The 25,737-nt window shown below is 45.2% G+C and overlaps 1 protein-coding gene across 1 annotated transcript in view; it reads left to right on the top strand.

Annotated features, from left to right (window-relative positions):
* The window catches only part of LOC147736800 (uncharacterized), a 433,099-nt gene that overhangs the window by 103,003 nt on the left and 304,359 nt on the right, over positions 1–25,737 (top strand).

The following is a 25,737-nucleotide window of genomic DNA, read 5'->3' as shown; positions in this document are numbered from 1 at the left end:
GCCAAAAGTGCCTGACTTCCGGTTTTCACGGAGCAGGGCTGCGGCGGTGATTTCGCGATGTTCCTATTCTTTATTGTTGCTACCTTTGTTGCCCCTAGACGGAGGAGTGTCCACTCGACCATATTTCTTGATACCGCCCTTCCAACTGCTCGGCGGATTTATCAACCCGGCGTTGGACCAGCATTCATCATAGCTGTCTGTCTCTCCAACAAGTGAGGTTTCCAACTTTAGGGATTTCTGCAGTCCTTACCCTGTGTAGCGCTTTCCCTGCACCATAATGAGCGCTCTTCTTCTTATCTTTCTTCATAGACACCTCGTGACTCTGTGGAGCTGTTGTTTAGATTTTTTATGTGCATCGTATCCATTTCTTCAGTATTGCTGTGTTAATTACTATCTCCTGTTCTTCTTTACCAAACGAACATTACCTGCACCTTGCGGTAAGACGTTGTTTGCATGCACCTTTTTTCTCATGATTCCCCTTATTGTTGGATCCTTTCTTAAGTATTTGCAATCGTTTTATTTGTAGGCCCCCGTCTGGATCTCTCCTTCCATTAGGAAAGCTGTTTGATTGCTCCTCAGCTCTTCATTTCCCTTTCACGCGGCCGCCTAACCCCTCCCCTCTCCATCATGCAGCATGAGAGCCCGCTCTGCCAAGGCTCCCTTAAAGGGCGGGCCCCCGTCCGTCCTCAGATAACTCCCCTCGCTTCTTCAGTCACTGTTTCTGGGCATTTCGCCACGCCCCCCCACACTCCCTGCAATATCCACAAAGGGGACGCAAAGAATTAGCCTCACTGGGAGTGCCACTTAGGGTGTCCGTAGCTGTGGTCCTTGGAGCAGGGTTTTTGAGTTTAATCTCGCAATAACTCCTGGGACCTGAAATCAATAGTGCTTTTCTTCTAAGAATAACTCCAGCGGTGCTAAAGGGCGATCTCTGAATAGCGCCTGACTCAGCACAAGTGTTCCCATGACGGTTCTTTAACACCGTGCCTTGATCACGAGTGGAAAGGGAAATCGGAACTCAAAGTAATGCGGAGTTTACTGCGTTTGATTATTGGGTGTGATAAAACTCTCCAGTGTTGTTATATTCCGTAAAACATACTAGGGTAAAAAAAACCTGGTGATTGCTCGTCCAAGTGGCATTTGGCGTGCAGGCATCGAGTTATGCATGTTCTGCACTATTTCTGAGATGGAACTCGGAATAGGAGGCATTTACCGGACCCAGCAAATACCTCAAGCCACGGAGTCAGGTCACCTCACAGAAGCACGTCTGATGTCACCTCAATGTGCTGCGCGACCTCAGAGTCAGGTGACACAGGGACCAGTGTGCAGTATCTTTAGCCTGAAGGCAGGGTCGGGCTGGGCTAGAGGGCAATCAGACAGTGCCTGATGGGCTGGTGTGTTGACCTGTTTTATGGCTTTTATTTAAGTATTAGTTATTAAAAAAAATAAAAGCCATTGTTATTTGTAATATTCATACATCTAAGTCATGTAAATACAACACATATTGCATTACAAATGCTATAGATGTCACGTTTGCGAAAGTTAAAACTATTGGCATTGTAAATGACGAAGCTATTAATTTCTCTATTTTCAAAACGAACACATAAATAAAAAATTTGTCATTTACAATACCAATAGCTCAAACTTTCCTAATGCGAGACCTATTGCATTGCAAATGCTTGTCCTTCCATTCTAGCAGTTCCTGTGGTGTGGTGTGACTTTGGACATCCTGGATGTCAGAAAAGGGGTCTTGTATTGCGTATTGGCGGTGTAGTATATTCAATTCTGTGTTTGCTGCTAATTTGGCTGCACTGTCTGCGGAATCATTTCCTTTTGATATTTCATCGGTTCCTTTTGTGTGCGCTTTACACTTTAATACTGCAACTTTCGCTGGTAACTGACTGGCCTCTAAGAGGGCAGTGATGAGTGTAGCATGCTGTATTTTAGACCCGTGTGATGTGAGGAATCCTCTCTCTTTCCATAATGCGCCGTAGTTGTGTACAACCCCGAAAGCGTACTGTGAATCAGTGTAAATGTTAACTGATTTTCCTTTTGCTAAGTGACATGCTTGTGTTAGTGCTATGAGTTCGGCTGCTTGTGCCGACAGTATCTCTATCTTGTGTGCTTCCAAAGTGTTTGTACCATTTGTGATGGCATAGGCTGCTGCTAGTTCTCCAGTGGGGAGTCTCATGCAAGAACCATCAACAATTGGTGAAAGTATCCTCTGGTGATGGGGCGATAGGTTGTGTCTTAGGTGGTGCAATGTTAAGGTTTTCAGGTGCAGATGGCAATACAGGATAAAAAACAGTAGAAATGGCTGATTGTTCCCTTTTATTCCTTTCACTAACTACTTCTTTCCATATTTCTTGTAACTGTTCTTTCTTGGCCTGCTCTGACATTCTCTTACCCTTTTCAACTTTATGCAATTCCTTCTGTTGCCTCCTATGGGCTTCTTTTCTCCATAATTCCACCGAGTCACTTTGTGACTGGCGGACTCCCTTTTTCTTCCACAACTGTTCCTCTAATTTTATAATACATTCCATGTCAAAAGTACCATTTTCAGGCCATCTATATCTGTGTTCTAGGTCTTTAGTATAATCCACCCATAAATCACAATAAATAATTGCACCGACACCATGTTTTGCATACATGAAGTGTCCTGGAGTATCCCGAGGAGGAAGGGGAATTTCCTTCTCAAGAATACTCCTTTTGGTTGCTATCTTACGTATTTTCGAGAAAATAGGCATGATGGCAAGACTTTTCAAAGATTTAGAATTGAGAGAAAAAGAAAAACAAACAGAACATATATCTTTACCGTACCCACGAAAGTGGTGAGTCCGTCTTTTATACTAGTTTAGCAGTCCTCACAAAATAAGTGAGAAACCAACAAAAACATGTATCTTTACCGCACCCACAAAGTGCTGAGTCCGTCTTTTATACTAGTTTAGCAGTCCTCACCAAGGATAGGTGAGAAACCAAAAACATGTATCTTTACCGCACCCACAAAAGCTGTGGGTTCGTCTTTATACTTTTCAGCAGTACTCACCGAAAAAAATAACTGGAAGGCCTCTTGAAGATCTTGAAATGCGCGCAGCTTCTAAGGTGGGGCTCGCAGAACCTCGGACTCGTCTCTTCACAGGTTGGGCTCTGGTTCAGGATGTTCCGCAATTTTCCTCACCGCCTCGTGTGGATGCCGGGCCGCAGTCGGTCCCCCTCTTCGCCTCGAGGTGGTTAGCGGGAATTCCCCGCGTTTGTGCACTTTGAAGTCCGTCAAAGGTCAGGAGAGGACAGTACCGGGTCCAATATCGCCGGCGCGTGGGGAAAAGGGAACGTCCCTGCTCGGGCGCCAATTAATGTGGTAAATTAATTCAATATTACCTCATCTCAGAATTTCTATACTTAATAATCATAATTTCAGTCAAAGCAAAGGGAGGAGTCAGTGGTGCTCGAGTATAAAAAAAAGGGTCCAGTAACTCGAGTTAAGGGGAGAGCTCCAGCACCAAGCGGGTACAGGAGTGGTCTGCAGCTTTATTCACACATCAGAATATTTATACAGTTTTCAGTCAATAGGCAAAAGAAGAAAAGAGAAGTGACAAGAAAAAGGGAAGTGACAATCAGTAATTTCTAACAGATGTGTCAAGGTAGGGGCGTGTCTTGTGTCTCGTGAGAGGGCATGCAATGTGTGGAAATGTGTTCTCTTTCAGTTGAAGGCCCTTCCTCATTCGGGGGTTTATCTCTGGCTTAGAGTCAAGAACAGGAACCATCTTGTGTAAAACAGGAACTATCTTGCTGGTTCTGGGAATTGGCTGAACCACAAGAGTCAAAAAGAGGAACTATCTTGCTGGTTCTGGGAATTGGCTGAACCACTAGAGTCAAAAAGAGGAACTATCTTGTGTAAAACAGAGACCATCTGCTCTCTGGCTTGCAGTCAAGAACAGGAACTATGTCTTAAAACAGGAACTATCTGCTGGTTCTGGGAATTGGCTGAAGCACAGGAAGGGGTGGTCAATGAACTAAGATGCCAGGTGCAGGGTGTCTTACAGTTAAGAACAGGAACTACTTCTTAAAACAGGAACTATCTGCTGCTGATTCCCAGAATTGGCAGAACCACAGAAATGTGTGGTCAATGAACGGGGGTGCCAGAGGCAGGGTGTCTTGCTTGTGGGTCTGAAGACAAAATGGATGTCACACACAAAATGGGTGCTTGTATGAATGAAAAAAATGGCTGTCAGGCAGAAACAGGGAAATGATGGGGCACAATTGTCAATTTTATTTCCACATTTGCACCGAATTTCCAGTTGGCCTGGCAGATTGTCTGCAAATGGTCCCGGACCTTTTCAAGAAGCCAATTACCAGTTGGCCCAGTAGACCACTCATAAGCACTCTGTGTCCCTAAAGGGTTCGCATACCCACCAAGACGCTGCAAAATTCCGTTTATAATGAGCAATCTGTTACAAACACTTCCACGCAAGCAAACAACGTTCAAAAATAAACTCTCCATGCCAGAACAGGTCACTTTCACACACTATCATCACACCTTTGGGTCATCCACAGACTGCCGTTCAAGGCACTCAGCCCGTCGGCTGGTGTTGTTCAAGACGGTCCGAAGACCATTACCAGGCACTGCCCACAGGCCAGTGTCATTTAAATATGGTACCACTTCCAAAGAACCAAAGGACAAAGAACCAAAGAACCAAACCACTCACCTGGTGCACTCAGAGTGAGGCAAATTATTCTCCACTGACGAATCTCTGGACCAAACAGTCAAATCCTAGGGTTTGCCTTCTCAGGATCGCAGCTGGTGACCACTAGCCACGGATCCGCCCGATCTGAAGGATGGGGCAGCTGCGAGAACCAAGCTCGGTCTTCAGATGTGGGGCCACAATCCGCCCAACCGACCAGACACCACCCTGGCCGCTGCCACCACCTAATGGGTGAGGAGGCCACAAATTTGTGGGGTCCCTGTTCGACCACCAACTGAAGGACAAGGCCACTAAGGGCCCCCCGGGTTATATACAAAACCACCTACTATGCCTTCCCAAATGAAGAGTCGGTCAGACAGTGGAGAATACCAATGTACTTTATTAACATATCTCTGCAGAGCGAGCCCAGTCTGACCCACACCCTGTGGTGTTCGCCGAGGGACTGACCCCTAACGGTCAGTAATGCACAATTATCCCTCCAAGAAACGCCCACAATGGAAAACAAATAGCTCAGGCTGAACAGGGAACATTGCGGGCACAGTAGGATGAGCTAACACCTTGCCAGATGGGCACACTATCAGGGGCTCAAGGCCATGGTGCTGGGTCTCAGCATCTCCTTAACGTGGGAGCAGAAACCTCCCTACAGATAAACATTACACACAGAATGGCTTATTCATTAGTACATCAGAAAGCGGGCTTGGAAAGGCAGGCAGAAAATAATAACGTAATGCAGTATTCTGCTGAGGCAAGCAACGTGAACATTTTGCGGCCTACTTCGGGCCTAGTTAAAGCAACCTAATAGGAACTGCAAAAGCAAATGGAGCCACAAGTATGCATATGGGCCTACTCATTACTCAGATAGCTCAGTGGGTTGTACAACATGAAATCCGAATCGTATCTATTTAGCCACGCAATGCTAACCTAACATACTTATGACGTCATGTGACAGGAAGCATTACGCAAATAGCAATTTTAACTAAAAGGACCAGTAGCCTGTTCCCTAAAAAACCTTGGGTTGCGTCCTGGACTTCAATATCCTGTCACAACACGCACATTCAGCACATTCACGCACCAACCTCTCTACATGTACATCCATGGCAGCCCACCAATATGCTTCCCTGATCCTTTCCTTTGTCATGGAAATGCTCATGTGCGAGGTGTGAGCAGTCTTTACTAGCTTATCCCTTACTTCAAGGGGTGCAAACAACTTACTACCATGCATGAGGAGGCCATCTTCCACCGTCAGATCTTCCCTCACTCGCCAAAAGCCTTCGAGGGCCTCTTCACAATCCATCTTCTCACACCAACCACCTGTGAACATGGTTAGGACTTTCTGCAAGTCTAAATCGATCATGTGATGATCCCTCCACTCTCTCTCTGAAATCAAGCCTTCACTAATCACACACATTAATTCCTTCCTCCAGTTCTTCACCTCCAAACCTCTCAACATCATCTGTCGTTTCACACTCCACGCCCCGAGTCTTGACAGAGAGTGTGCCAGACCTGTGAAGCCACAACCCACTTCCGTATCCCATGGGAGACAAAGTCAATGCCTTTCTTGGAGAAGACCTCCCTAAGAGGTTTGTGGTCAGTAAGAATTCAGAATCTTTTCCCCCACAAAACCTTTATCAGCTTGCACACCACCGAGAAAACACACAGAGCTTCTTTCTCCACAACAGAACAGTTGCATTCAGCACCCCTCAAGGGCCTAGAAACGAAAAGAATCATTTTATCCTCCATATCAACCTTCTGCAAAAGAACTGCCCCTAACTCCTTTGAGCTGGCATCAGTCATGAGATAAGATACCTTTGTGGGGTCAAAACTTCCTAGACAAGGTGTTTCATTCAGATGATTCTTAATGTACTCAAACTCTTCCTCACAGCACTCACTTGGACCAAACAAATGTGCTTCCCTTCTGGAGGAGAGACCTCAAACAAGAGCTTTGAAAAAGTGGGCTAAAGAACGGTGATGGATTAAACCCAGATCTTTTGACTGGGTGTGAGTGTTTGATTGGTTCAGATGCTCCGTCCATCACCACCCCCTTTTGTACCGCTTTTGGCCGCCATAAGTGTGGCAGGGTATGCTCAGACGTGAGTCCCTTGGTCACTTTGCAACTGGATTCAAGCAAGCCGGGCTGAAGACGGCTGGAATGCCAGAAACCGGTCCTCTGAAGCTTGTTTCCGGTCTAGGGAAGACATGGCTTGGCAGTTCGGGCTGGACTGTTCCCATGAGGCACAGGGTCAGACTGATTTGCATATAGCCATGTCTGAACTGGGGTGGCAGAGTGGGCTAAAGAACGGTGATGGATTAAACCCAGATCTTTTGACTGGGTGTGAGTGTTTGATTGATTCAGATGCTCCGTCCATCACCACCCCCTTTTGTACCGCTTTTGGCCGCCATAAGTGTGGCAGGGTATGCTCAGACGTGAGTCCCTTGCTCACTTTGCTACTGGATTCAAGCAAGCCGGGCTGAAGACGGCTGGAATGCCAGAAACCAGTCCTCGGAAGCTTGTTTCCGGTCCAGGGAAGACATGGCTTGGCAGTTCTGGCTGGACTGTTCCCATGAGGCACAGGGTCAGACTGATTTGCATATAGCCATGTCTGAACTGGGGTGGCAGAGTGGGCTAAAGAATGGTGATGGATTAAACCCAGATCTTTTGACTGGGTGTGAGTGTTTGATTGATTCAGATTCTCCGTCCATCACCACCCCCTTTTGTACCGCTTTTGGCCGCCATAAGTGTGGCAGGGTATGCTCAGACGTGAGTCCCTTGCTCACTTTGCTACTGGATTCAAGCAAGCCGGGCTGAAGACGGCTGGAATGCCAGAAACCGGTCCTCGGAAGCTTGTTTCCGGTCCAGGGAAGACATGGCTTGGCAGTTCGGGCTGGACTGTTCCCATGAGGCACAGGGTCAGACTGATTTGCATATAACCATGTCTGAACTGGGGTGGCAGAGTGGGCTAAAGAACGGTGATGGATTAAACCCAGATCTTTTGACTGGGTGTGAGTGTTTGATTGATTCAGATGCTCCGTCCATCACCACCCCCTTTTGTACCCCTCAAGAGAACACAGCATTTTAGTTACGTTGGATAAAGGGTAATGATCAACAATAACTGCTTTGTTGAGTTCCCTCGATCTAACTCAGAGCCTGACCCCCCTATTGGCTTTGCGGGCCATAATAACAGGAGAGACCCCCTCCGTTGCTTCAACTTCTTGCATGATGCTCTCCCTTACTTACAGAGGTGTATTCCTGACTTTAACTGTTTTTAGAACAGCGTTAGATTTGACCTTTATCCAATGTACATAGTTTTTGAGACAAACCAGTTCACCAGCAAAGACCTTGGGGAATTCCTTGATCCAGTCTCGATTAGCATTACTAACAACCCTAACTGGTGGTAATTCTTTTAGGCAGACAGATCTCATTGGGATCAAGAAGGATATGTAGATCACGTTGATGGAACAAACTTATGAGCGGGTCCCCTTTCATCAAGACATAGATTTTACCAGGCTCGACTCTCCCTTTGAAGTCAATCGTGCCCCAGAAATTACCCAGCAACTCAATAGTCACCTCACCTTAACCTTTTGGTCTAATGTCAGGCTTCAACAGGGTGACTTTGCCCAGCAGATTACGCTCATAAAATGTTTTTGGGACTAGAGTTATCTTGGCCCCAGAGTCGAAGAGCATGCTCACTGGAGCATCATTAATCAAAACTAGCTACTGAGGGCCATCACTAGCATTGCCTGTGACTGGGAGAGTATTGATTCCTTCCAATTCTTCTTCATAAAGATCAACTTCCTTGACTTTTTTATGTTCGTGGCCCGTTCAGCAGCATTTTGAGACGTGAACTTTTCTCTCACAAGATTTGCACATGGCCTTCCAGCCCGGGCAGTCTTTAACCTGTTGAACGCGGTGCAAATTTCGCCGCGGTGCGGGCATATTAATTAGTGAGCGCGGTTCGGAAGGCCCCCAGCCATCCTTCGCGCATGCCCACTGTGACGTCGAACAGCCGGGGGCTGTCTGACGTATGCAACAGGTTAAAGTTGGCCATAAGGCTAGAGTTGTCACACCTGAAGCACTTCCTCTGAAAATTCTTTGTGTTAAAGAGCTTTGAAGTGGTGCTGAATTTGGGTTCAACAAATCTATCCACCAGCACCTTGACATTAATGTTCTCCTTTTTATCACCTGAACTGTCTTTGTGCATAATATCAACACACACTTTTGAATGCTCATGACTTTTGGCTATGGTCAGCACTTCTTGAAGCGATGGCGTCTATTTTTGCCACAGGGCGTCTCTCGTTTTGTCGAGGGCGCATCCCAACATAGACTGATCTCTTAACCGCTCCTCTAAAGCTGCACCAAAATTGCACGTAGAAGCCAATTTGCCCAAGGTAGTTATGTACTGTGCGACCGGCTCATCCTGCATTTGGATCCTTTTCCCAAAGTGATATTGTTCAAGGACAGTACTCACTTTGGGGAGGTGGTGCAAGTCCAACTTTTTGAAGCAGATCTCGTATTCATCAAGAGTCACTATCAGAGAGTTCAGGAAGGTGTTCAGAGAATTCTTGTCCCTTAGAGCCCAAACAATGCATTAACAATGAGGCTTTCCTCTCTGCGCTTAAGGAAGTGCCACAAACACGAGCATAATGTGTGAAAACCTTCTTTCACTTCAGCTACGAGAGAGGAGGAACTCCTGGAGATGTAAACAAGAAGGGAGGGTCAGTGACATTTTGTATGATGTACGTACTATGTTTTGACCTAGTTTCTTCTTAAGGGTGAACTTTAGTGATCTGCTTACAGTGCGCAATATCCACAAACCTTAGAAACTGTGTGCATCAGCGAAACTACGTGAAACTTCAGCAATTAAACTTTAGGCCAATGCATACAGTCCCAGAAACTATATTTGCTGTGCGCATCAGCGGAACCATCAGCCCGATTACTGATGGCGCATATGTATACAGGGAGGAGTCACTTTAGTCTGGTGCTCAATTGTGTAGATGTGAGTCTGGTGGTGCCTGATAACTGAAAGGCACACATTTGTTTACCTACAATTTCATATATGTCTGATTTATTATTCCTATTACAGCGCCTTCTACCTTGAGAAGGCCCATCCTAGACCAGTGTGAGGACAAAACCCACGCTGACAAATGAGCGACCTGAAGCGTAATACTGAGAAAAAGTAACTTGGAGAATTGCTGCAAATTAAAGTAAACTAAAAAAATAATAATAAGGAACTACATACCCACAGCTGTGCGACCTGGAAGCCGATTGTTTCTCAATATATCCCTAGTTTGTGATTACATTACAGTGCTCACATTATGATCCGCGCTAGAAGAGATGGGAGCCTGGGGTGTTTGGTCACAGAAGCTCATTTACATACAAAGGGGGTGACAGTATGTTCACAATGCACAGCACAACTTGTTTACGTACAGTGCTTGTACACAGAACAGGTTAAAGTCTTGTGTCTCTTTTTTTCATTTTCTTTAATATATCCTGACCCTCGCTCTCTTCTTCTCTTTCTCTCATTTCAATTCATCATAAATTACTCAAATTCACTATTGCTTTTTCAGCACGGCACAGTCGGGGGTAGCCACAGTTTGAAGGGGTCCCCCCCACTATTATCTAGAAATGGGACTCAGTTCCACCTAGCTCCTTAGCCTGTGACTAATAATTGTTACTTTGTGCCCCGCACTGCAGCCACAGGCCTCTGAGTGTTTGTTTGTGTGAGTGGCGCAAGAGAGGAACAGAGAACATGACAAAACTAGCCCTTCTATTGCTTAATACACTGTAAATGTGAAACACTTTGGGGCTTAGGGGCTGGATAAAGAATAACGTCAGGAAACAAACGCAAATTAAAAGCACATTTTATTTATTCGCTGAAAACTGTTTAAAAATGTAATTTCCAACTTCCACATATCTGTTTAAAAATATTTGCACTTTCAGTAATTTCCGAGTTTAGTTACAAATTAATAGTGGGAAAAACACATGATGTATAAAAACTGAAAGAAAAAACGTATTTTTACATTATTTTATGTTTCTTGTTTTTTGTTTTTAAAACAGGCCGTCAACCTTTCACGTGAAAATTATTATAAGGACCTGACATCACTTCTTGTGATGTCACTACATGTGACGTCACTGTGATTTGCATTTGATAATGGGCTCCTTCACTATTTTCATTATTTGTGCCCTGTTTATTAAATGTATCATGGAAAAAAGGCAGTATTATTCACCAATGAATACAGGGAAGGGTCTTTTTCACATGGCAATACAGTTTAAACAGCACTGTATAGAACAGATCGTGTGACAACCCAGTGGCACTTGGTGCAAGGTGCTATATACAGTAAGTGATAGTGAAGGTGCAAGTGCTAAAGTGAGCAGCGTGATCGACGCATGAACTTAAGTATATACATCAAATAATAGCTCCACAAAACAAGTTGTAATCACTTTTTAGAATAAGAATATAAATTTAAACAGGAGCATAAAGTGTGATATGCGTCATATGATTTAAGCTGCAGAGTCGACGGCGTTTCGATCCCCTTTATTCGGGATCGTCATCAGGACAGGGTTGTCGATAGGTTCAGTGCTGTGGGCGAAAGAGGGGCAATTCAGAACGGGCACGGCAAGGAGGGGGGGGGGAGAAAGGGAGGAGGGGAAGGGGAGGGGTTGGTGAGGAGTGGATAATCTATGTAATTAAAGTACCAGCTAAGTATGGTGACGGCGTGATAGGAGAAAGGGCACAGGCAGGGGAAGGGTAGGGTGTGAATCCCTGATATAAGGTAAAGAAGTGACTATCAATAGAGCAAGATCAAGAATTGCCTTAGAAGGTAGGTGCAATTTAAGTAATGGGTGGTGAAGGTGGGAAGGAGTGGTAGCGGGGAACGGAGGCGAGGGAGACGAACTTACAGTGATGCCCAGGAAAAGGAGCGTTGGTAACTGGGGTCCATACACTTGCTCAAAAAGTCGAACACTGTAGGGAAACAGAATGAGGAGGAGGGAGGAGATAAGAGCCAGACCTAAATAAGAAAGAGCGGCTCAATCGAGGCAATAAAAAATCGGTAAAATTACCTGATCGTGGAGTGTCTCTCGTCAGCGTGCGGGATGTGCAGCGCCTACGAGGGAAAGTAACATGGATCAGAGGGAGCCGACGGTGGCGGGGGCCGTTACATAACATCAGATAGTAATCGCACAAATTGCGTGAACTCCTGACATACCTGTATGAATCTGGGCAGCGGAAGGCACTTGGGGCTCTCCTGATGGCGGGCTGCTAGCAGTCAATGCTGGAGCTACTCGTGTCGGTACAGAGCCTACAACTAAGTAGAGGAGTGGAAGGCTCAGAGCGGGGCGGGGAGAAGGGGCGGGGGACTCAGGACGGGGCGGAATAGGAAGACGAATGAGGTGGGGATAGGGGTGTGTCATGATGTTACCAAGGTAACACTGGCAACCAGGAAGTGGCGAGGAGAAGAAATTGAATATATTAAGGACGGATTGTCATTAAGGTGAAGCTAACGGACAAGATGCACTGAGGGTCGTGATAGGAGGGCATAGCCACTCAAGGTAGATAACTCAATGGGGGGGCGAGATTTCAGAGGCGATAATCCAGAACAATAATCAAACAAGATACAAGAAATACACATTTCATAGATACAATACAAAGTTGAGCATAGGGTGGGGTGTATTTACAAGGAATTACTGTCAAGTTGGTTAAGTGATCTAGCATCATGTTGTAAACAATTAACAGCAAGGGAAATTACACATAATTGGGGTCCAGTTGGGTACATGGTTTGAAACCAGAAAGTTAAGTTACATGGTACAGATCTAAATAGGTAGATAAGGAAGTGGACTTTAGATAGTAATGGTGTTAGTCCATTCATCAAGAGTGTTTAACCCATGGTTGACCGAGTCAACTCGTGTGATCCATTTACATTCAGCTCTATTAAGTAGGGCAGACATGTTGCCACCTCTGATTGGCAGTGTGGGTTTTTCAATAACCATCCATCTGAGGTCTGTGTCGGCATGTGATTTTTCCAGAAAGTGCGTGACCAGAGGGGCAGTGAGCACTTTACAGTTAATTCTGCTCTTGTGTTGTATTATCCGTTGTTTTACCATTTGGCTGGTTTGGCCAATGTAGATTAAATCACATGGGCAACGGATAGCGTAGATCACATTTTGTGTTTTACAGTTTGAATGATGGGACAGTTGGTGGATGTGTCCATTGTAGATGAATTCTTTTGTATTGGTTGTTAGGTCACAGACACTGCAGGATTGGCATTTAAAATGTCCGACAACAGGGTTCAGGCCCCAGGCAGCTGTAATCGTGTGTTTTTCAGCAATGGGGGTTGGCCATGTGATGGCGTGTACCAGATGGTTGGCGATGTTATTGCCTCTCTGGTATGAGAATAGAGGTGGTGCGTGAAATTGTTCGTCAAATCGTAGTACAGACCAATTTTTCTTGATAATTTTGGCAACTTTGTTACTGTCTGGACTGAAGATGGAGACAAAGGGGATTCTGCTCATAGATGTTTTGTTGTTACTGGGTACCAGTAGATCTTCGCGGTGGTTGTACCATGCCCGTTTTTTAGCTCTTGTGACCAAGCGTCGTGGGTAGCCCCTATTGATCAGTTTTGTAGCCAAAATGTCTGCTTCCCTAAAGTAGTCTTTGCGCCATTTGCAGTTGCGACGGATTCGCAAAAATTGGCCGAAGGGGAGTCCATCACGTAGTCCTCTGGGATGGTTGCTAGAGTAATGTAACAGGGTGTTACGTTCCGTGGGCTTACGGAAAAGTGATGTTCCAAGAATGCCCTCTTCTGAATGGATGGTGACATCAAGGAACGGTAGGTCATTGGATTTGGACTCGCTCGTGAATTTGAGATGTTCTTGTGAGGTATTGAGCCAATCAATGAAAGATTGGAGGGTATCAGTTGTTCCGTTCCAGATCAATAGAATGTCATCTATGTATCGGCGCCACAGATGGATTTGGGGCCGATATGGGTTGATGGAGTTTAGGACCAGCGATTTTTCCATTTCGTGGACAAAAAGTATGGCAACGAAATGTTCCCTATCGTGTACCCCACCGACTCCATGTATCAGCTTAAAGTACATGTAACTTCCCTCCTGTGTCAGCTATGAAGACGCAAATACATTTGCGTCCAACGTTAACATGTCCTCTTTCAGACCCACCCTGAATGGGTTGAATAATCCGTTCCTAAGTATGCCATGCCAACGTCTTTTTGTGGTGTACTCTCACGTTTTTCAGCTCTGGCTGAGTAGGCCCTGAATTTCTGCCATCAAGCCTTTCCTGGCTTCTGACTCCGAGAGCCTCAGCCCAGGCTGCCTCTGTACCCGTGAACTCTGACTTACTTCCAGCGCGGCCCCTTGCGCTCAGCTCAGCCTGCTTTCTGCCAAGACTGACTTCAACCTTCGAATTATCTGATCTGCTCCTCGAAAATACATTCCTGCCTACTAGTTTAAGTAAACATCCTCCCAGCTGCAGAGCCGAAGGGCCGGCCTGTCTCTGTGCAAGTAATTCAAGTAATTCATAGCCTCTGTTACCATGCCCCCACGCTTCTCGTGCAGACACTCAGGCGCTTATACACGCACTCCCAGTCAGTATAGAATAGCTTCTGCCCCAGAGACCTTTCCGCCCAGATAGCTTAGTTCCTACAACATCAGATATCAGATATGATAAAGGTACAAGTTGATCTGACATGCCAGACTTCTGTCTCTTTCCGTCAGTTCGAATGTCAAGTCCCCAGCACCCTCCAGTTTCACATCATTCACACGTCATGCAGCTGCGCGCGCATCCAAGTTTCCAATTTCTGCTGACATTACAACATTTCTGTTTAGTGCCGCCCCCCTGCGACACCTACCTGTGACGTTTCTAGCACACACCTCCAGTTCACGCCTAGTCCACGCCTCTTGATTACGTACTAGTAACACGTGGATACCGTTATCTTGTCTCCTCTCAGCTGTTACGCCTACTGCATTACTTCCTATGGAGTAAATTAAGTATATAAGCTATGTATTGTCAATAAAATGTTGCTCTATCCCTTCTGACACCCTTGTGGTGGTCAGAATATGATATCCTGGTCATGACCATTCCTTTTTAAGGAATAAAACCCCTAAGAACTCTAACACCACGGACTCTGTCTTTTTTCTTCCGATCTGAGTTATTATTGATTAAGTACTTACCTGCATAGAAATTAAGATAGTAAATTCATTATTTACGTCATTCTGGCGCCCGAATAGGGACCCCTCCCCCACCTCACGCGCCGGTAGGTGCGTTGCAAGCTCTGTCCCCTGCCATCAGCTAGAAGGAACTTACGCGCACCGGCAGGATTTCCTGCATCTCCCTCTGGTCCACGGCGATCAGTACCCAGACGAGGCGGTGAGGAGTGCGGAGGATCCCGACCAGAGCCTAGCCGAAAGAAGCAAGGTCCGAGGTGTCAAGAGGCCCACCAGGTTTCCGAAGTTTTCCGAAGTTTTCCGAAGTGTCGAGTCGAGTCCAGTCGAGTTTTCCGAGGCCTTCTGTTTTCCGTGCTTCCCGGTGAGTACCATTGCTGGGACGTATCTAGACGGGTTTGGGTACACAAGTCCGGTCTGCACTGTTTTAGACAGTGTATCTGTACTGTTTAGCAGTATATCTGATGTTTTCAGTTCTTGCACTGTGCTCAGCAGTGTATCTGTGCTGTTTAGCAGTACATCTAGTGTAGGGGGGTAGTTATATGTGCCTTTAAATGTTTTGCCATGTGATTAATGTCGTTGTATGAGTGACTGTTTTAATGTGTACTATTGTGTTCTTGTATAACTAGCTGTACCCAGTATTAAGTAAACCAAGGATTGAGCATTCAGTACTAAGTAACCAAAATGCCGTTTTTTAACAAGTTAAAGCAGATAGGGACTAGGAAAGGGATACTAGAGGAAGAAATTCCTATCCCCCCTAGGGACACTCCAGGTAACTTTATGTATCACAAGCATGGCATAGATGCCATATTGTATCTAGACTTATGGGCCGACTATACTAAACATCTAGACGAAAGACACAGATGGCCCGCTACCGGAACATGAGATGCCGAGTGCATCATGAAGGTAGAAGAAGCATTATGGAAAAAGAAAGCTAGACAATCTCAGAAAGACGCCATAGAATTTTGGCGTAAGGAATCACATAAGCGTACTGAAAAAGCACTCCGTAGAGAAGACAGACTGAAGGATTCAGAAAAAGCCCAAGAAAACGAATTAGTTACTGAAGGGATCCGAATCAAAACAGAACAAATAGACCGTGCACGAAACAATCTCGTAAACGGTATGTATCTCGCGGCCGAGGGTTCACCTGAGGCCTTATCAGAAATACCGAAAAATCTACCGTCACCATTGATCCCAACTAAAGTAATGCACAGGACCACTAAAGATATATTCCTAAATTCTTATCTAGAGGATGTAGCACCGGCTTACACCAATCTGCCTGTTCGTGCCTTGCCTACTGACAGGGACGGGGTGGTAACCCGCCCCCAGATCATATTCCGCCAGTACCGCGACAGACTTCCCCTGTTCCGCCAGCCCCACCACTTCCCCCACCTAAAATTGACCTACCGAAACCACGTTTACCTGACCCTACTAAAAGACAAATTCAAGTTTAGATACAGACTCCACAGAGAGATGATGCCCAAGCTTCCGCTTCAGGAGGTGCGACCGCGGGTCTCCGGACCCCGCCATTAACACACAGATTCAATCTCAGGGATATGCAGAGTCCTCTCACGTTCAGGTCACCCCGCCTTGACATATTCAAAGAAAACCTTTCAGTTTGCAGATATGATCCAGTACCCGGAAAAGATGATATAATGATGTTGGCATCACTACGGTTAAGATCTGCTACTGATTTCCTGCTGTGCTATGCAGGAATGAAGGAGCGCCTCGATAGAATATATGAGTTTATCCAGACTGGGGTAGACCCTGACAGTATTAAGGATGCCATGGAGCGTCAGAAAGTTGACGTTCAAGCACAGATACTACGATTTTTCATAAATTGTCTAATAAGAGAACGAGACAGGCCTGGGACAGATCAGAGTGAATTAGATGCATTAAACAAGTGGGGCCAAAATATTTCTGAAGGAAAACATGACAAGGGGACTTGCATAGCCAGTATGTACAAGAAAATTAGAAAAGCAGTGATAGCAGTACACCAAAAAGAGAAAGAAAAGGCTTCCTCCGAGGAGGAAGAGGAACAGGAAGAACTAGAAAAGACTACAGATACTATAGCGTATGTAGGTAAGGGAACTTACCTTAGGAAGGGTATCCGTCCGGAAAACAAGAGAGTTTTTCTCTCTGCTTTAACCAACCCGAATTCTTCTGAACATCAGTTTCAGGAAACTGATAGAAGACTGCGAGAGAGAATGGGGTACCATGTACTCAACTCTATGGATGAACAAGAACTAGCCCGGTCAGCCATATTATGGGCCGAAAATCCAGACATATATAATGATGACACCGTAGCACAGACGTTTCTGAACCTCTCCCCAGACGAGCAGAAATTAGCAGGTGTATACATGATTCAGCACCTCCTCACGAAGTACAGAAACCAACATTCTGATCCAGGTCCCTTACACGAAACATTGGAAGCACTACTCATGGATAGATGAAGAGGCTTAAGTACCAAGTTAATACAAATAATTCTAGAACAACGACATAAATATAACACTTTTGTAAGCTCTGAATATGTTCCCGCCCCGCCTCCAGAAAGGAAAATGTATCACATGCAACGCCTGAGTGGCATTGAAAGTCAGAACCCCTTACGAGAAGTGCACCCTGTTATGGGTGAAGATCATATCTTGAAACGCGTGTATGTTCACACGCCTCTGACTAAATTAGAGCTGTTAGAAAGGAAGAAACTAGTCCTGTGTCATGATAAAGACCCTGCAGGTTTTCACAGAGAGCTTAAAGACATGTTACTAATGGGGGATTACACGTATGAGGATATCATGAAAATGTTGAAGGTACTGTTGCCCACGGGCATCTACGAGAAATTAAAGGAAAAAGAATGGGAGGTGGGGGACAAAAAGATTGTATGGGCAGAAATAGAAGATGAAGAGAGTAAACGTGTCCCAGGGGTAGGCCTTGGGGATAAAACTAAAGCATTACCCGGTTTGATAGTACAGGTCCTGCCAAGATTATTGACGACTAGAAAGGAAGATTGGGACGCCATCTCGTCCTGTAAACAGAAACATGATGAAGATACTAGTGACTTCTATTCAAGATTCGAGAAATGTTTCATTATTAATAGTGGCCTAAAACCAAGTAGCGAGTCATATCCACCCCTTTTTGTATCAAAATTAGTCGAGAATTCCCTACCATTAGTTAAAAACCGAGTGTACAAAGTTGAAAGTACTTGGCAGGCGAATACGCCATCCCAGATGTTACAGATGCTCCAATATCATCAGAACAGAATTAGAGAAGAACAAGATCAGGAACAGAAACGCATGAAAGACACAAAGATGAAAATGTTAGTAGCTCAGACGGTCCCAGCCGACGGTCAGAGAAAGGGTGGGACCCAGACAAGTCACACTACAGCTCCCGTTAAAGGGACATGCAATTACTGCAAGCAGCCAGGTCATTACGTATATGAATGCCCAGTCCTGAAACATAATATAGCAACAGGTAAAACTAAAGAAAGACCGCATCCGCCTAGACATGACCATGGGCATCAACAGACCTCACAGAACGAACAGCCCATGCAGAACACACAGCCTATGCATGCTCCATCACACACAGCACAGACAGTAGCGGTACCACAGCCACAGCCCATTGCCGCGACTCAGCAAGTTTCGCAACAGATGTACCAGTATGCCCAGTCTGCATACCCAGATTACCCCCGATATACATGAAACAGCCTAGAGAGGGAAGGTGGCTTGCCTCTTATTGAAATTCCTGTAGATCAAGAAGGTCCTTATGTACACAGTCACGTATTGGGAAAAGACAGAAAGTTTTTAATTGACACAGGGGCAAGTCGCACCACAATCAGCCATGATGAAGTCCCAGGGGCACCCCTCTCAGGCTCACAGAATGTTTCCCTTGGTTTTTCAGGACAGCCTATTGTAAATGAGGTAACGCAACCCGTTCCCCTGGCTGTGGGCCCATTATCACGTATTACAGACTTGTTGCTCACGAAATCATGCCCAGAAAATCTGTTAGGAATAAAAACTCTGAAGGCTCTAGGAGCTATAATATGCTGTTCCCCGGAAGGAGTTAGACTCTTTCTGCGGGATTTCAAGGGTCATTATGTCCTGCGAGAGTTTGATATCAGATTGAAAAATGTGCCAGATCACTTGTGGGCAAAAGGCCCAACAGATGTAGGTTGCATGCATATCACCCCATACCGCGTTACACTCAAGGCAGGTGTTGTTTTACCCAGAATCAGACAATACAAGTTACCACCCGATGCTGTAGTGGCTTTACTGGAAATCATTGAGGAGCTCATTGCCCAAGGAGTGGTCGTAGAGACCGACTCCAATGTCTGTAATTCACCAATCATTCCGATTCTTAAACGTACTGATCCCAATGCATCGCCAGTATATCGGCTGGTGATTGATCTAAGAGAATTGAATAAATGCATTGTACCACAGTATCCTGTGGTCCCCGATATCTCCTCTCTATTGACTGCTATTGATTCTGAAGCAACGTTCTTTACTGTAATTGATCTCAAGAACGCCTTCTTTAGTGTACCTATTGACCCAGAAAGCCAATATCTATTCGGATTCAGTTTAAATGGACGAAGTTTCAAATTTTCCCGCGCACCTCAAGGATTCACAGAAAGCCCCAGCATCTACAGTCAAGCACTGAAAAGACAACTAGATTGTATTCAAATGCCAGTTAACACCGCTTTACTGCAATACGTCGATGATCTACTGATCACCGCACAAAGTGAGCCCGAATGTGAACAAGCATCACTGACAGTTTTACACTTTCTGGCCGACAAGGGACACAAGGTGTCTCCTTCGAAGCTACAATTCTGTGTTCAGCAAGTTGTGTACTTGGGTCACTTGCTGTCCAAAGTGGGGAGACAGCTCACTCCCGATCGCATTCAGTTAATTGTAAATATGCCACAACCCCAGACACAAAAGGAAGTACGGGCCTTCATAGGCCTCACCTCATACTGCAGACAATGGATTCCTCAATATGCATTTCTGGTCAAACCACTCATCCAGTTAACGACACAGGAGGCAGCGACTTCGACTGTCCTCCCATGGACTCAGGAACACACACAAGCTTTTGAAGAATTAAAGAAAGCCTTATGCCAAGCACCAGTTTTAGCGACACCATGTTACAGCAAACCGTTTACACTTTTTGTTACAGAACGTGATGGTACAGCGTTGTCTGTCCTCACTCAAGATCAAGCAGGTTCACATAAGCCTTGCGCTTATTTTTCAAGTACATTGGATTCAGTAGCCCAGGCACTCCCTGCGTGCTTGAAGTCAGTAGCAGCAACAGCATTAGCCATCAGACAGAGCGATTCAATTGTTTTAGGCCATCAATTAACAGTACAAGTTCCACACTCTGTAGAGGTTCTGTTAAACAGAACCCAGACTCAGCACTTGACTATAGCACGACTGACAGGTTACGAATTAACGCTATTCCAGCCACACATAGAAATCAGACGCTGCAGCATTCTGAACCCCGCAACATTGTTACCTACAATTATGACAGATCCAGCCCCGCATGATTGTATAGAGATCATTAATGCAGTGACAAAGCCCAGACGAGATTTAACAGATGTTCCACTGACAAATCCAGACCTGACACTTTACGTGGACGGTTCATGCCTGAGAACAAATACAGGAGAATTAGTGGCCGCGTATGCCGTGACCACTGAAACCGAAGTTAAAGAAACACATCGTATTGACACACTGTCCGCTCAAGCGGCAGAGCTTATTGCTCTGACTCGAGCCTGTATACTAGCCAAAAACAGAAATGTCAACATATATACTGATTTCCGTTATGCGTTCGGAGTCGTACACGACTTCGGCATGTTATGGCAAGAAAGAGGTTTCTTGACCTCTCATGGTGCCAAGATCCAACACGGTCCCCTCATTCAAGCATTGTTAGAAGCAATACATCTGCCTTCAGGCATATCTGTTATGAAGTGTAAAGCACATACTAAAGTCACAGATTCTGTTTCCCAGGGTAATGACCTGGCAGACCAGACAGCAAAACATACAGCACTGACTCACACCCAAACAACTGATGTGACAAAGACAATAGTACCGACAAAATGTATGGCAGTCAAGGATCCCGCTCTAGATGTAATCGATATTCAGGCACATGCTACCGCAGATGAAATAAAGAAGTGGACTGAACTAGGAGGGATCCAGACAGATCAAGGTTGGATGACGAAGGGAAAATCTACATGGTTTCTCCCTAACTCTATGGTTCAAGTCATGATAAATACAGCACATAGTCCAGCACATCTAGGAGAAAAAGCGATGTTAGACAGTTTACAAAATCTCTGGAGTAATAAACACTTACGAGCAGCCGCAAAACAGAAAGTGCATACTTGCATGATCTGTTGTCAGTTCAATCCAGGTAAAAGCGTCCCTGTAGAGCAAGGTGGATTTCATCCTCCCGATCACCCTTTTGAAGTCCTCCAGATGGATTATATCCAGATGAACCGTTGTCGAGGATTTAAATATGTCCTTGTAGTTGTTTGTGCACTTTCCCGTTGGACCGAAGCATACCCAGTCTCAGACTATACTGCTCCGACCACTGCCAAGCAGCTGGTTCGTGAATTCTTCCCACGATACGGTTTGCCTCGTGTCGTGTACTCAGATAACGGACAACCCTTCTCGTCCGAGCTAATGAAACAAGTTTCTTTACTGTTAGGATACCAGTGGAAATTCCATTGTGTCCGACATCCTGAAGCCGCAGGCCTTGTAGAAAGGCATAACCAGACACTAAAAATACGCCTTGCAAAAATATGTCAGGAGAAAGGGGTCGACTGGATAGTCGCCCTGCCCGTGGCACTGTTCTATATGAGAATGGTTGCCCACTCGAGATCAGGGCTATCCCCGTACGAAGTGGTTTTTGGCAGACCACCGAATATGTGGGGGACGCCCATTCCTAAAAAAATCACTGATGTTGATTGTAATATGTTGACAGATTACCTTGCCTCCTTGATGTCTGCACTCCAATCATGTTGTTCACAGGTTGCCGCAGCCTTCCCGACAACACTGATGTAAAGCCGCACGAGGTCCGTCCTGGGGACCTAGTATTGGTACGCAATTTTGATAGGAAGAGCCCGCTGGAGCCCCGCTGGAAATCGCCGAAGACCGTCCTTCTCACCACGAGGACCGCCGTGAAGATCGAAGGGAGAAAGGGGTGGGTCCATACGAGTCATGTGAAAAAATTCCATGAACTGAAACCAGACCGAGACTCGTCCACCCCCACCAAAGACTGTGTTGAGCCAAAAGACTTTACAGTATCTGAACGAGAAAAAACTCCCCAAGAGGAGTACCGATCGAAACTCCGATCTAGCAAGTCAGACAGTTTAATTGTTTAAGTCCTCCCCTAGGTGAATCGGTTAAATAGTTTCTGACATGTATCCCCTAGATCGAGATAGAGAGAGAGAGAGACGATTCAAAAAACGTGCATATTGTAAATCACTTCGTAGTCACTGTATAGTGACACTATTAATCATGTTTATTCTGAGTATTTTAATTATCGTTGCTAGCATTCTTCTACCTATCTATTGTCCTATTTTCAAGCGTGAACAATCTGCTTACAATGTATCTGCTGAACATTCTTTTAGCGAATTGCCTCCACATGAACTTTCTTACAGACTTGCGCTGCGCAACAATACATTCATTAGCATGTTACATCACTCTCATCAGACCAGCAATGCTACCAATTGCTGGGTATGTGGCCGGCTCCCTCCCCATCAGAAATACCAGGGAGCTCTGCCTCTTTTTCCGTATCCATTCTCTCACAATGGCTCCTGTGGTGCGTGGTTTAAAATAATTAATTCTTTAGATCCCGATATTGCCGTTACCCTCGAAGGGGGCTGGATTTGGGGAAACCTGAATTTAGTCCTATTCTACGTCTGTTACCCTAATAGTGAAGGTCAATCTGTTACCGTAGGAACTGATCTAGAAAATGAAGTATATGGGTTAGGCAATTACACAGAAAACCTTATGATTCTTGCTATTGAATCCGAAGCTGCACCCGCCCTTCCCGCCATGTCAGTATTACCAGTCACCGGTCATCTCTGTGTTAGAAAGAAGGGTTCAGTACACTTAGGTCATAGTAAATGCACTACTGTAGTCGAATTCACAGATGAGGGTAGGTCCTCATTTCGAGCTAGACGACATTCATATTTTGTGTGTGGCCATACCGCATACATAAGTCTACCTCCAGATTGGGATGGTACCTGTTATCTTGCTTTCCTCCTGCCCCCTGTTTTCTTAGCTCCCCCTGATTATCATCGAAATCCAAATCTAGTAAGCAATAGACTCCGAAGAGACCTCCCGCTTGTTGATTATACTGAAACAGCATGGGAACAATACACAGATTTTAATAAAGGATTCTTTTTCTTCGTAGGCCCCGTCCAAAATAGTAAAATAATACGTAGATTAACTAGAACACTTGAAGCAGTAGTACATGAAACCGCTTCCGCTTTAGGTAACATAACAGAGGAACAGTCTGCTATGCGGATTGTTGTCCTTCAAAATCGTCTTGTGATTGACGTCATCTTGGCAGATCGAGGTGGAGCTTGTAAGGTCATCGGGTCAAGTTGCTGTGTTTTCATTCCAGAAAACGCGCCATCTGTATACAAAGCTATTACCCGTCTTCATAAAATTGCAAATCTGATACATCAGAATCCAGGCACCTGGACTTGGTCCGGTTGGTTCTGGACAACGTTAACTGCTTGGGGATGGAAAATCCTATCCTTCCTAGGCTTTGGCCTAGTCATAGTATTCAGTTGCTGCCTGTGCCTACAGTGTGGGCCGGCGATTTGTGGACTGTGTGCCACATCCTGCATTGAACATTCCAGTTTCCTTTCAAACCGCCAAAGAAAGAAAGATGAGCAAATGATGTTGCAAGAACAAACTGATCGATTCATGAGGATCGAGATTTCATGAAGGGTCCGTAGGGAACAAGGAGGGAATGAGGAAATATAAATTTTGGTCATGTTATGTTCCCTATCGTGTACCCCACCGACTCCATGTATCAGCTTAAAGTACATGTAACTTCCCTCCTGTGTCAGCTATGAAGACGCAAATACATTTGCGTCCAACGTTAACATGTCCTCTTTCAGACCCACCCTGAATGGGTTGAATAGTCCGTTCCTAAGTATGCCATGCCAACGTCTTTTTGTGGCGTACTCTCACGTTTTTCAGCTCTGGCTGAGTAGGCCCTGAATTTCTGCCATCAAGCCTTTCCTGGCTTCTGACTCCGAGAGCCTCAGCCCAGGCTGCCTCTGTACCCGTGAACTCTGACTTACTTCCAGCGCGGCCCCTCGCGCTCAGCTCAGCCTGCTTTCTGCCAAGACTGACTTCAACCTTCGAATTATCTGATCTGCTCCTCGAAAATACATTCCTGCCTACTAGTTTAAGTAAACATCCTCCCAGCTGCAGAGCCGAAGGGCCGGCCTGTCTCTGTGCAAGTAATTCAAGTAATTCATAGCCTCTGTTACCATGCCCCCACGCTTCTCGTGCAGACACTCAGGCGCTTATACACGCACTCCCAGTCAGTATAGAATAGCTTCTGCCCCAGAGACCTTTCCGCCCAGATAGCTTAGTTCCTACAACATCAGATATCAGATATGATAAAGGTACAAGTTGATCTGACATGCCAGACTTCTGTCTCTTTCCGTCAGTTCGAATGTCAAGTCCCCAGCACCCTCCAGTTTCACATCATTCACACGTCATGCAGCTGCGCGCGCATCCAAGTTTCCAATTTCTGCTGACATTACAACATTTCTGTTTAGTGCCGCCCCCCTGCGACACCTACCTGTGACGTTTCTAGCACACACCTCCAGTTCACGCCTAGTCCGCGCCTCTTGATTACGTACTAGTAACACGTGGATACCGTTATCTTGTCTCCTCTCAGCTGTTACGCCTACTGCATTACTTCCTATGGAGTAAATTAAGTATATAAGCTATGTATTGTCAATAAAATGTTGCTCTATCCCTTCTGACACCCTTGTGGTGGTCAGAATATGATATCCTGGTCATGACCATTCCTTTTTAAGGAATAAAACCCCTAAGAACTCTAACACCACGGACTCTGTCTTTTTTCTTCCGATCTGAGTTATTATTGATTAAGTACTTACCTGCATAGAAATTAAGATAGTAAATTAATTATTTACGTCAGAAACGCCGTAGACTCTGCAGCTTAAATCATATGACGCATATCACGCTTTATGCTCCTGTTTAAATTTATATTCTTATTCTAAAAAGTGATTACAACTTGTTTTGTGGAGCTATTATTTGATGTATATACTTAAGTTCATGCGTCGATCACGCTGCTCACTTTAGCACTTGCACCTTCACTATCACTTACTGTATATAGCACCTTGCACCAAGTGCCACTGGGTTGTCACACGATCTGTTCTATACAGTGCTGTTTAAACTGTATTGCCATGTGGAAAAGACCCTTCCCTGTATTCATTGGTGAATAATACTGCCTTTTTCAAAAAACTTCAGTGACTCCTTGTTCTTCCTTTTGTAATGCAGATTGCATACATTGTTTAAATTGTCTTTCCATGATACCTGTTGGGAATTGTTTCTGCTTACACCATATACCCATCCCAACGTGGTTTATGGGTTTTCTCCTGTTCTTCTTACACCTGTTTATTAAATGACATGGGTCTATAGATATTAAAAATAATTATATAAATTCACAGGTATTCAGCCCGTTTCTATGGTGATGTCACACATTGACAAGTTTTCGGCTGCTTCTTCTATTTGAATACAAATCACCTGCCGTTCCCCCTCCTTCCATTTCTTTTTCTTTTTCACCCCCTTTCTTTGTCTCTCTTGCTCTCTGTATCTCTCC

Source organism: Lissotriton vulgaris, chromosome 1_2 (assembly GCF_964263255.1).
Source record: "Lissotriton vulgaris chromosome 1_2, aLisVul1.2, whole genome shotgun sequence".
NCBI classification, from domain to species: domain Eukaryota; kingdom Metazoa; phylum Chordata; class Amphibia; order Caudata; family Salamandridae; genus Lissotriton; species Lissotriton vulgaris.
The sequence above is the reverse complement of the archived record's forward strand: the minus strand, read 5'-3'. Positions and strand labels throughout refer to the sequence as shown.